Source organism: Oncorhynchus mykiss, chromosome 10 (genome assembly GCF_013265735.2).
Source record: "Oncorhynchus mykiss isolate Arlee chromosome 10, USDA_OmykA_1.1, whole genome shotgun sequence".
In the NCBI taxonomy this organism is placed as follows: Eukaryota; Metazoa; Chordata; class Actinopteri; order Salmoniformes; family Salmonidae; genus Oncorhynchus; species Oncorhynchus mykiss.
In genome coordinates this window covers 64,524,467-64,537,429 of record NC_048574.1, presented here as the reverse complement: position 1 = coordinate 64,537,429, position 12,963 = coordinate 64,524,467, and the positions used below count along the sequence as shown (strand labels likewise).

General features: G+C 41.6%; 1 protein-coding gene across 11 annotated transcripts in view; it reads left to right on the top strand.

Annotated features, from left to right (window-relative positions):
• Positions 1–12,963, top strand: part of LOC110533185 (teneurin-3) — a 410,089-nt gene that overhangs the window by 177,158 nt on the left and 219,968 nt on the right. For 2 of the 11 annotated variants that reach the window (XM_036933614.1, XM_036933613.1), the window contains exon 1: positions 8,957–9,543. The exons of the other annotated variants lie outside the window; for them this stretch is intronic. The gene's annotated coding sequence lies outside the window, so the exon portion shown is untranslated. Of the gene's footprint in view, positions 1–8,956; positions 9,544–12,963 lie in introns of those variants that run through there. 11 annotated transcript variants of the gene reach the window in all.

The window sequence follows — 12,963 nt, the reverse complement described above, 5'->3', positions numbered from 1 at the left end:
CAGGGAGTAGAAAATAACATGGCTATATATAGGGAGTAGAAAATAACATGGCTATATACAGGGAGTAGAAAATAACATGACTATATGCAGGGAGTAGAAAATAACATGGCTATATTCAGAGAGTAGAAAATAACATGGCTATATACAGGGAGTAGAAAATAACATGGCTATATACAGGGAGTAGAAAATAACATGGCTATATATATATGCAGGGAGTAGATAATAACATGGTTATATACAGGGAGTAGATAATAACATGGCTATATACAGGGAGTAGAAAATAACATGGTTATATATATATGCAGGGAGTAGATAATAACATGGCTATATACAGGGAGTAGATAATAACATGGCTATATACAGGGAGTAGACAATAACATGGCTATATACAGGGAGTAGAAAATAACAGACTATATGCAGGGAGTAGAAAATAACATGGCTATATACAGGGAGTAGAAAATAACATGACTATATGCAGGGAGTAGAAAATAACATGGCTATATTCAGAGAGTAGAAAATAACATGGCTATATACAGGGAGTAGAAAATAACATGGCTATATACAGGGAGTAGAAAATAACATGGCTATATATATGCAGAGAGTAGAAAATAACATGGCTATATTCAGGGAGTAGAACATAACATGACTATATACAGGGAGTAGAAAATAACATGGCTATATACAGTACAGGAAGTAAAAAAATAACATGGCTATATTCAGGGAGTAGAAAATAACATGGCTATATTCAGGGAGTAGAAAATAACATGGCTATATACAGGGAGTAGAAAATAACATGGCTATATACAGGGAGTAGAAAATAACAGGGTTATATACAGGGAGTAGAAAATAGCATGGCTATATACAGGGAGTAGATAATAACATGGTTATATACAGGGAGTAGAAAATAGCATGGCTATATGCAGGGAGTAGAAAATAACATGGCTATATACAGGGAGTAGATAATAACATGGCTATATACAGGGAGTAGAAAATAACATGGCTATATACAGGGAGTAGAAAATAACATGACTATATATAGGGAGTAGAAAATAACATGGCTATATACAGAGAGTAGAAAATAACATGGCTATATTCAGGGAGTAGAAAATAACATGGCTATATACAGTACAGGAAGAAAAAAATAACATGGCTATATTCAGGGAGTAGAAAATAACATGGCTATATACAGTACAGGAAGAAAAAAATAACATGGCTATATTCAGGGAGTAGAAAATAACATGGCTATATTCAGGGAGTAGAAAATAACATGGCTATATACAGGGAGTAGATAATAACATGGTTATATACAGGGAGTAGATAATAACATGGTTATATAATGGGAGTAGATAATAACATGGTTATATACAGGGAGTAGATAATAACATGGCTATATACAGGGAGTAGATAATAACATGGCTATATACAGGGAGTAGAAAATAGCATGGCTATATGCAGGGAGTAGAAAATAACATGACTATATACAGGGAGTAGAAAATAACATGACTATATGCAGGGAGTAGAAAATAACATGGCTATCTATATACAGGGAGTAGAAAATAACATGTTTATATATAGGGAGTAGAAAATAACATGGCTATATACAGGGAGTAGAAAATAGCATGGCTATATGCAGGGAGTAGAAAATAACATGACTATATACAGGGAGTAGAAAATAACATGGCTATATACAGGGAGTAGAAAATAACATGGCTATATGCAGGGAGTAGAAAATAACATGGCTATATACAGTACAGGAAGTAAAAAATAACATGGCTATATTCAGGGAGTAGAAAATAACATGGCTATATACAGTACAGGAAGTAAAAAATAACATGGCTATATTCAGGGAGTAGAAAATAACATGGCTATATTCAGGGAGTAGAAAATAACATGGCTATATTCAGGGAGTAGAAAATAGCATGGCTATATTCAGGGAGTAGAAAATAGCATGGCTATATGCAGGGAGTAGAAAATAACATGACTATATACAGGGAGTAGAAAATAACATGGCTATATACAGGGAGTAGAAAATAACATGGCTATATGCAGGGAGTAGAAAATAACATGGCTATATACAGTACAGGAAGTAAAAAATAACATGGCTATATTCAGGGAGTAGAAAATAACATGGCTATATTCAGGGAGTAGAAAATAACATGGCTATATACAGTACAGGAAGTAAAAAATAACATGGCTATATTCAGGGAGTAGAAAATAACATGGCTATATTCAGGGAGTAGAAAATAACATGGCTATATTCAGGGAGTAGAAAATAACATGGCTATATTCAGGGAGTAGAAAATAACATGGCTATATTCAGGGAGTAGAAAATAACATGGCTATATACAGGGAGTAGATAATAACATGGCTATATACAGGGAGTAGATAATAACATGGTTATATACAGGGAGTAGATAATAACATGGCTATATACAGGGAGTAGAAAATAACATGACTATATACAGGCAGTATATAATAACATGGCTATATACAGAGAGTAGAAATAACATGGCTATATGCAGGGAGTAGAAAATAACATGGCTATATACAGGGAGTAGAAAATAACATGGCTATATACAGAGAGTAGAAATAACATGGCTATATGCAGGGAGTAGAAAATAACATGGCTATATGCAGGGAGTAGAAAATAACATGACTATATACAGTAGGGAGTAGAAAATAACATGGCTATATACAGGGAGTAGAAAATAGCATGGCTATATACAGGGAGTAGATAATAACATGGCTATATACAGAGAGTAGAAATAACATGGCTATATGCAGGGAGTAGAAAATAACATGGCTATATGCAGGGAGTAGAAAATAACATGACTATATACAGGGAGTAGAAAATAACATGGCTATATACAGGGAGTAGAAAATAACATGACTATATACAGGGAGTAGAAAATAACATGGCTATTTATATGGAGTGGAAAATTACATGGCTATATAGGTAGTAGATAATAACATGGCTATTTATATTTAGTGGAAAATTACATGGCTATATACAGGCAGTACCAGTCCCGTGTCGATGCGCGGGGTATGAGGTAATTGAGGTAGTTACCCTTTAATGCATTTGCCCACCAGGAAGAGACCGTTGTTTGGTTAGGCGGTGTTGCTGTAGCGCTCATGTGATTACTGAGTTTGCTAAACAAATGGCCACTGGATTCATGTAAATAATCCTGATGTCATTCTGGCAGGTAGTCATAGGCTACCAAATAATCAAGCCATGTTGGTATAGGCTACATTGTTGTTAACATTTAAATTAGATGGTTTTGGGAAAGTCTTTTCCATCTGTACCAGAAGACGGTGATTATTTGCATCATCGCTAACCGCTACTGTGTGTCCTCTAGACACACACGCACCACACACACACACAGAGAGAGAAAAGGGCATTCCTGTGCCGTTTCAGAAATTTGCCAGAAAATAGGAATCACTGATGCATTTTGTTCATGTCTTGTGATTCACTGGGCAAATGAATGCCCTTTCTAATCATTTCAATAGACTTAGTTGATTTCAAATAGTTGATTTCAAAATTAATTTCAAATAAAACATTTAATGTTGTTGAGTTTCATTTCAATGTCTGGTTTCGTTGTTTCCATCCGCGTTTTCTGCAACGTGTATTTTGACTACAAACACAGTCAACAGTGGAATGAAGGCAATCCCATCCCGGACAATATACAGGGGCATGTTTACGTGTCTGGTGAGGAGAAGGGGAACATGTCGAAGTGTGGCCGTGTTTAGGAAGTCATCACTGGAGTGATTAAAACATCAATTAAAATACACTCAGCCTCTCTAACTCTACTTGTGTCTCTCCATCTTTGTTTGGTCAGTGAGTATTCAGTTTTAAGTGTGTGTGTGTGCGTGTGGAGGTCACAATACAGTGTTGTGTTTATCTGAGAACACACACACACACACACTCACAGAAATACAGCCAACAAATACACAATACACTGACGGAAATATATCTTAATTTACACACTGCAGCGATATTAGATATTCCTGCTGTTAGATGATTTATAACTTGCAGTCCAACTCAGTTAGAAATACAAAACACTATAATGTCACACCATAACTTAAAGGACGATATTCTAGACACACACACACACACACACACACACACACACACACACACACACACACACACACACACACACACACACACACACACACAATGTTAAAGTGTGATTGATTCTCAGTGGGGAGCCAGCAGACGTTCACCCCTAAGTGTTTGTGGGGGTCAAGATGCTCTCCGTCCATCTCTCCCCTTAGCAACAAGTGCAGTGCTTTAAAAACAGTCACACGTAAGAGTGTGAAATACAGCGATTGCCAGAGTAATGAGGTTTTCCAAAAGGCCTTAGTCCGTTCGGGCCACCATAATATTGATTTAATTCATATTAATGCCACATGACAAGGCATAGCCGACTGTCAGTAACGGAACCAGGTTTTTTTTCCAGCTTGTGTGGGTGTCGGCGTGCCTGGCATTCATATGTGTGTTTGTGTGTGTCTCTCTCTCTCTCTCTCTCTCTCTGTGTGTCTGTGTGTGTGTCTGTGTGTGTTTGCCTGCGTATAAGCTTCTATCTCTCTTCTCTCCACAGTCTAGTAGGAAGAATATTGGCCTCTTCTTCCAACACACCCTGAGGGAGATGAACACTCCCAAGCATGGGCGTGTATGAATGGAATGTATAGACAAAATGGGCCCTGGTCCAGCTCTTTATACCCAAAGCAGTGTAGGCCTAACGTTATGATTATGTCTAATTAATTGGGTAATTAATTATGGAATATAAAAAATTTATTTTACAGTAAACAGTTTACAGTAAACCTATCATTTAAGTCGATAGGACTTTCTTAGCAAGTCGGGATAAACCGTACATGTCACAATTATAACCTCAAGGTTCTGTAGAGTTCTTTAAATGTCGGATTCAACATCTCAGAGACAGTGATATTATTTTATAACAGGAAAAATCTGTATTATAAAAACAAGGTAATACTACAGTACAGGATAAATGACTCCGTGACTCAGAATGATAAGCAATGATGAAGTAATTAGAATGGGGAAGGGAGGGAAACAGAGAGGAGGGTTTCTCTTAACTCAAGAGTAGGACAAGCTATCATTTAGGATGATTCTACATGAGACAAAGCAGGGAATTTAAGAGAGAGATATATCCTGCGTTGCATGCGCTTACGTGGAATTCCATAGTAGCTCAATCTCTGGCTGGATTCCCAAATGTCCTTTTAGTGGGAAAAGGGGAGAAGGTCCTTGTTCAGACAGTTCCGGGGTGGTGTCTTTGTCCGACTGAGATCCAAGTGAGAGCAGAGGACAATCGTTGAAATTCCTACATTGGTGTTTGGCCTCCGCTCATTGAGATCGGGGGGGGGGGGGGTCAATAATAAAGGGCGCTTTCCAGTTACCAACTACACCGACGTCTGAGAAGCAGAAGGATATCAGTCGTCCGTGGCTATTATTCACGTCACGCTTTTATAGTTCAGTTCGAATGGACAGCGTGGGCGGGGATAGGCTCCTAGGCCTGATTGGCTGAAGTGTTCCGTGGTCACTGTTAATTAACAGGAGGTGCCCCATGCCCAGGGAGGAGAGTAGTGTTCCGTTGTTGATGGATAAATCCTTTGTAAAAAAAAAAAAAAAAACGGGGAAAGGTGGGTAATTGTTCAGGGCATAATGTTCCCTACGTAATGATCACAAAACATGACACGTTCTCCTTGAAATACAGAGAAGTTATTCCCAACAGGGAAAAATAAACAATATCATTGAACATTTCTACAGCAGACAATGATCATAGGATACATCAGTACTTCCCCACCTAGAACCTTCTGATGTTAACAAGAATGCCGATCCCATATGAATGGTCTGGATTCTGTCCTTTTAGAGCAGAGCGATCCATTTGGCAGGTCTCTGCTGTTCCGGTGCCGTCCTGTCCTGGACAGAACGTTTGGAAGTGGATGTTCTGCTGTTTAATGGTTATCTTGTAATATATATATATATTTATTTTCCAGGGTGGGTCAACATTGAGACCAGTGTCTCATCTACAAGGGAAGCCTGTGAACATACACAATTTAATGCATATCATGTAATATTTGCATTGTAATTGTTTTTATTTATCCTTTATTTAACCAGGCAAGTCAGTTAAGAACAAATTATTATTTACAATGATGGCCTAGGAACAGTGGGTTAACTGTCTTGTTCAGTTTATGGTCTAAACATTATAAGGCACCATCAAAGACAAGTGTGGCTGTTTTTTGTTGGGAAAGGGGGGAGAAGAGCGGCTGGGTCGTGTCACGTCTTTTCATCTCTACCGTTGGCATGCCGACGGGAGAGTAGATATGTATTGCGTACACTCTGCCAACTGCCAGGCATTAGGAATTGGCCTGGTCTGTCGTCAGCGTCAGTAATCCAAACTGCTCTATAACCCATGTAGCAATACGCACCAAACTAAACAAGTCTCCTTTTGTTTATTTCACTGTGTTTATTTGTTTACACCTCTCATTTCCCACCGTGGAGTACGGGAGGTTTTAGATTGTTGTGTTGTTGTGTGTGTAGCCTAGACGTACTAATCAAACCGGATAAGGACTTGATACCTGGTGAAAGCTGCCTTTAGCTAATTTACCTGTGTAAGCTAGTTGATTCTGACAATGTGTCTACTGTGACTACGAACAGATGTAAGTGTGTGTGTGTTTGTGTGTGTGTGTGTGTGTGTGTATGTGTGTGTGTGTGTGGGCATACGTGCGTGGCTGGGTTAGCGGCAGTGTTTCCGTGTGCTCTGAGGCGTGTTAATGACAGCAGGCAGAAAATGAACAGACAATGAGCAGACTCATACATGATCTGCCGTACAGGTACAGTTCTGCGTGTGTGTGTGTCGGTGTGTGTTTGTGAGATGTTGATATGCCTGTAGGATTTAAACACTCGCTCCCCAATCCCCCCTTCCCCAAAACACGTATAAATATTGTTATATAAATTGTGCCTTCCTGTATTATGCTCATGCTAAAAAGGTCTATTCTATTCTACTGAGACATTTACTTTATGTTAGTTTTCTTATCTTGTATTATTTCTTATTGTTGTTGCAAGTTAGCATTTCAGGAACCATGTGTATCCTGTACATACGACTAATTTTTTATTTACCTTTATTTAACCAGGTAGGCAAGTTGAGAACAAGTTCTCATTTACAATTGCGACCTGGCCAAGATAAAGCAAAGCAGTTCGACAGATACAACAACACAGAGTTACACATGGAGTAAAACAAACATACAGTCAATAATAAAGTATAAACAAGTCTATATACAATGTGAGCAAATGAGGTGAGAAGGGAGGTAAAGGCAAAAAAAGGCCTTGGTGGCAAGGTAAATACAATATAGCAAGTAAAACACTGGAATGGTAGTTTTTCAATGGAAGAATGTGCAAAGTAGAAATAAAAATAATGGGGTGCAAAGGAGCAAAATAAATAAATAAATTAAATACAGTTGGGAAAGAGGTAGTTGATAGGGCTAAATTATATGTGGGCTATGTACAGGTGCAGTAATCTGTGAGCTGCTCTGACAGTTGGTGCTTAAAGCTAGTGAGGGAGATAAGAGTTTCCAGTTTCAGAGATTTTTGTAGTTCGTTCCAGTCATTGGCAGCAGAGAACTGGAAAGAGAGGCGGCCAAAGAAAGAATTGGTTTTGGGGGTGACTAGAGAGATATACCTGCTGGAGCGTGTGCTACAGGTGGGAGATGCTATGGTGACCAGCGAGCTGAGATAAGGGGGGACTTTACCTAGCAGGGTCTTGTAGATGACATGGAGCCAGTGGGTTTGGCGACGAGTATGAAGCGAGGGCCAGCCAACGAGAGCGTACAGGTCGCAATGGTGGGTAGTGTATGGGGCTTTGGTGACAAAACGGATTGCACTGTGATAGACTGCATCCAGTTTGTTGAGTAGGGTATTGGAGGCTATTTTGTAAATTACATCGCCAAAGTCGAGGATTGGTAGGATGGTCAGTTTTACAAGGGTATGTTTGGCAGCATGAGTGAAGGATGCTTTGTTGCGAAATAGGAAGCCAATTCTAGATTTAACTTTGGATTGGAGATGTTTGATATGGGTCTGGAAGGAGAGTTTACAGTCTAACCAGACACCTAAGTATTTGTAGTTGTCCACGTATTCTAAGTCAGAGCCGTCCAGAGTAGTGATGTTGGACAGGCGGGTAGGTGCAGGTAGTGATCGGTTGAAGAGCATGCATTTAGTTTTACTTGTATTTAAGAGCAGTTGGAGGCCACGGAAGGAGAGTTGTATGGCATTGAAGCTTGCCTGGAGGGTTGTTAACGCAGTGTCCAAAGAAGGGCCGGAAGTATACAGAATGGTGTCGTCTGCGTAGAGGTGGATCAGAGACTCACCAGCAGCAAGAGCGACCTCATTGATGTATACAGAGAAGAGAGTACAACTTGAAAGTTGAGGATATGTAGTACATGTATGGGTATTCATTAGGTGTGTGTATTAGTACATGTATGGGTATTCATTAGGTGTGTGTATTATGAATCAAACTATTATCCCATTACTGGTATGCAGTTGCATTATTCCTTAGCTGGGGTTTAAAGAATAGAGTCTAGGTAAAGGTGTGCCTGTCTATTTTCTATAGTGCTTTTCCCCCTAGCTAGAATGGCTAAGTGCGTGCATGCCCGAGAGTGGGAGAGAGAGAACGAGGGAGAGATATTGCTGAGAGAATGTGTATGTGTGTGTCTCTGTTTGTGTGTGTGTGTGCAACAGATGAGTGAAGACTCCAAATGGTTAAAGCAGAGACAGCCCTCCTCTCCCCTCCCCTCCCTTCCCTCGACCTCCTTTCCTCTCCCTCCTCCCCCGGTGGGTGTAAACAGACAGAGGCTCAACCTATAGCGCGCCTCCCTCCCTTCTTTCAGCCCCAAGCCCCTCCCCTCTCCTGCCAGCAGCAGCACGGCTCCGAAAGAGTGCCTCAAACTTGGAGAGAGCGAGAGAGAGAAAGAAAGAGGAAAGATTCCGTTTAGAAAGGCAGGCAGTGGCAGAGAGGGTGCGAGAGCGAGCGTGGACCAACCACCAACCAGCAGGATGCGCATTTAACCACCCACTGTCCAGCCTAAGGGGGAAAAAAAACGAAAAAAAGATCCAGCATTTTTTTCCTATTTTTTTATTCCTCCCTCTCTCGTTAATGAGTTGAGCTTGAAGCCTGAGCTTGATGCGATAGAGAGTGAGAGTGTGATTGTTCATTAAGAGGAGCCTCTCTGTTCTGTGTGTGCGTTTGAGAGAGTGAGTGGAATAGGAGAAACAGACTACTGCCAGTACTACTGTGCCCAGATAGAGAGAGAGAGAGAGAGAGAGAGAGAAAGCTCCAGAGATATCTAAGGCAAGTGTTTTGTGGAGTGGAAGACAAAAGGCGAAAAAAGCTCCAGGCAAGACACAGCGCAGCACCGTGTCTACCCAGCTACATGCCTCTGTGATCGGGTAACGAGAGCAGCCAGGAGGGCTCTGGCCGGATCCTTTTAACCCTTTTGGGGAAGGAACAACTGGAGGATTTCTTAACCAAGGTAACAGCTGAAACCAGTGTATTCTCTCTGCTGCTGCTAATTGACCTTCCTCAGTGTGCTGTTTATGCACCCCTCTCTCTCTCTCTCTCTCTCTCTGTGTGTGTGTGTGTGTGTGTGCGCGCGCGCGCCTGTGCATCCACTCGCCTTGCCAGTGGTCAATGCAATGTGATTATTTGCAGTCATTCCCATTGTCTGCTTTAAATGTGTGTTTAAATCATCTTCAAAGGAAAGGAGTTGTGTGTGTTGAGGGGACCTGTATCGCATGTTAATACGCTTCTCTCTCTGTGATTCCGTGACTCCGGCACTTTGAGAGTTGATTGGTGAGAGAGAGAGGGAAGTCAACGCTCCCCCGAAAAAAAGCTCCCTCGGAGCTCGGCTGCCCTCACCACTGTCAGATGTTCTGAATTAGAGCGAATAGTTTTTGCGAAGCCGAGCCCAGTCAGTGGTCCTTTTTTTGGTGCTGCTTGTGGTCAGAATTTCCAGCCTCTCCAAATCCACCCAGGCTATAATACCAGGCAGGATGAGGGGGCTGATGTTGTGGAGGGGGATTCTCAAGCCCTTTTTTGGATTGACTCAACAGCATAATAGATTAATTGTGTGTGTTGAGGATTTAGATTTAAAAGGCTGTGAAAAAGAGGGGTGTTTGTTTATGTCATTTTTATGGAAGTGTATATTTTCATGGTTATTTGATGTCCTGTCTTATAAGATGTGGAAACAGACAATAGCCTACAGTGCCGTTTGTAACACACGTAATAATTCTCACTCTCGTCCTGTTACGGGGAGAATAGACCCTTACACTGCAGGATAATTGGAACCATATTTTTTTGCGGGGGGTGTTTCGGAATTTGTCACTCTGTTACCTTTTCAATTAATTAGCCTGTTGTACATCCCCCGGCCTGCCGCTGAGTGATGGAATGATGCAACGAAAACAGACAGAACTGGACAACATAACAAGTGAATAACTGTCAGGCCGGGAATAAAATAGTGAACGATGTCACAATGCACCGGCTTTGCGTTCATAAAGGTCGTGGAGATGGCCAGATGTTAAAAGATGCTAAACATTATTTGTATTTTTTTTTTTTTACAAAAAATGGACAAGTCAGATGAGCTAGAAAAAGAGGATATCATGTGATATGCTTTTATGATTTCAATATGTTCATCATCTGTGTGTTATAGAAGTGTGGTTTGCCATATGTTCCATCAGTTAAGGAACTTAGATGGCTCTGCCGTATTAAAAACCAGACAATAGGAAGGAGTACTGGGGGCGCAGCAACAATGTGTGTGCTCAGGCGTTAAAGACGCTGTGAAATTCCACCAGTCAGTGATTCCTCTCAGGCCCACTACCACTGAGAGGAACCTGTGGCTTCTCATAATGTCAAACAGTTCCCCCGATTTGTTAAAAAACAAGAAAGAAATGGGCCTCTCTCTCTCTCTCTCTCTCTCTCTCTATCTATCCTTCTCTCTCTCTCTCTGTCTGTCATATTTCAGATCTGCGTGCCAAAGCCTCTGACCCTGTTCACGCCCCAAATAGCACCCTATTCCCTATATTGTGCACTTCTTTTGATCATAGCTCGGTAGGTCGTGCACTACACAGGGAATAAGGTGCCATTTGGGATGCTCACAATGAGAAATAAGCTGTCAAGAATTACTGAGGAGGCCGGGGCCATGTGCAAAGGTGTTTAATGTCCCTCTCATGCGGCGGGCCTTACTACATGGTTCCACTTTAACGCTCATACTAAGCCTCTCTAGTGATTTATGGCCCAGGACCCCATTCTTTGATTCCACACTACATTGATTTTGGAGAGGGGAAATAATGGTTTGCAATGTAAGACACTGAAAGAAAGAGTGGATGGAAGGGGGGGGGGCGAGGACGGTAGGAGGAAATAGCTGGCTGTCTTTCCTCTTCTCTTTCTCCCTCTCTTTCTTTCTCTTCACAAATGGAAAGAGATCGCCTAGCAACGGGGCCCAGGCTGTGCTTGGTGTGTGTGTGTGTGTGTGTGTGTGTGTGTGTGTGTGTGCGATATATACACTTAGTGTGTGTAGTAATCTGGCTGATGGACTGCATTACTGGAGCTATTACTCAATGAATAAAAGTTTTAATTCCGTTTGATACGCCGTCGTGATATTTCTCTGATTTAGCGCCTTGTAAAAACGGACCAGGTCACCTTTCCTTATCCACATAGTTCTCTGTTTTATTGTTCGTGTTATTACATTGAAGGGCATTTATCGTAGCGCAGGGGGGCCATTATTTTTTATTTAAAAAAAAATTAATACAAATGATGCCGGTTCAGAGTCCCAGACCTACATCTTGATGGCTGGGGGGGTTACATAATGGCTCAACTCATTGTTAATTTATAGAGGAAAATTGGAAAAGGCCCGACGGATCCGCTCCGGAGTAAAAAATAAATAAAAAACGGGAAAGGAGGGGAAATTGTGATTGACGTCGCCATTGGTGAAAAACGGCATCCACGGCCTATAGGCCTACAGTCTATTGCATCCACATTAGCATAATATGTGGTTATTATATAACCATGTTGTGATGGAGGGATGAGATGAGGGATGACAAAGAGCAATGTCCATGGGAATGGACATGAAAGAGGGGGTGAAGCGCTTGAAGTTTCATCGTCCGCACGGATGAGTAAAGAGCTCGTTCTATCTCTTTATCTCTGTTTCTCTCTCTCTCCAGCTCTTTGTGATTAAAGTTCATATCTCACCATGAATCCCTTTAGAACCCCCCCCCCCCCCCCCCCCCCGTCATTAGATAGGAGTGATTTACGAAGTGAGAGAGAAAGAGTGTGTGTGTATCTGCTGTTGAGGGATTGAGGAGTGAGTTTGGAGTGTTATCTAGCTAGGTGTTCAGACGGCTCTGTGATCGCTTCTTCCACTGATCTAGGAGGGCTAAAGAGAGGTACTGACTGACACTTCTGAAGGAGCACCTTCTCTCTCTCTCTCTGTAATTCTCCCCCCTTTTGTCTCTCGTTCTCATTATTTATCTCCCCCTTTCTCTTCTCCTATATAACAGCTCCGGTCCGTCCAGGGCCTCCAGAACTCACGTTAACAACACATACACTACATACCCATCAGCCAATCGATCGATTTTATTTTGTCATCACAGCTCTGCTCCAGATAAGACTCTGAGGAGGAGGCTTCTATTGTATATTGTTGCAGGCGGCTGTTGCAGGCGGTGCGCAGGAAATGGTGCCAAACAGTTAAGCTATACTCATCCATTTGGGATAAGAAGAAGGCCCCTCAATGGGTCTTGCTGCTTCCAGAATATTCTTTGTGATTGCCTGGCACGTACCACAGGGAGCCTGCTACAGATTGGACTGTTTGGCTGGGAGCCGGAGAGGAGCAGGGAAGGTTGGCCGGAGGAGAGTTTCTGACAAATAAACGGCACGCCGTCGATGGTATGCTAATGTC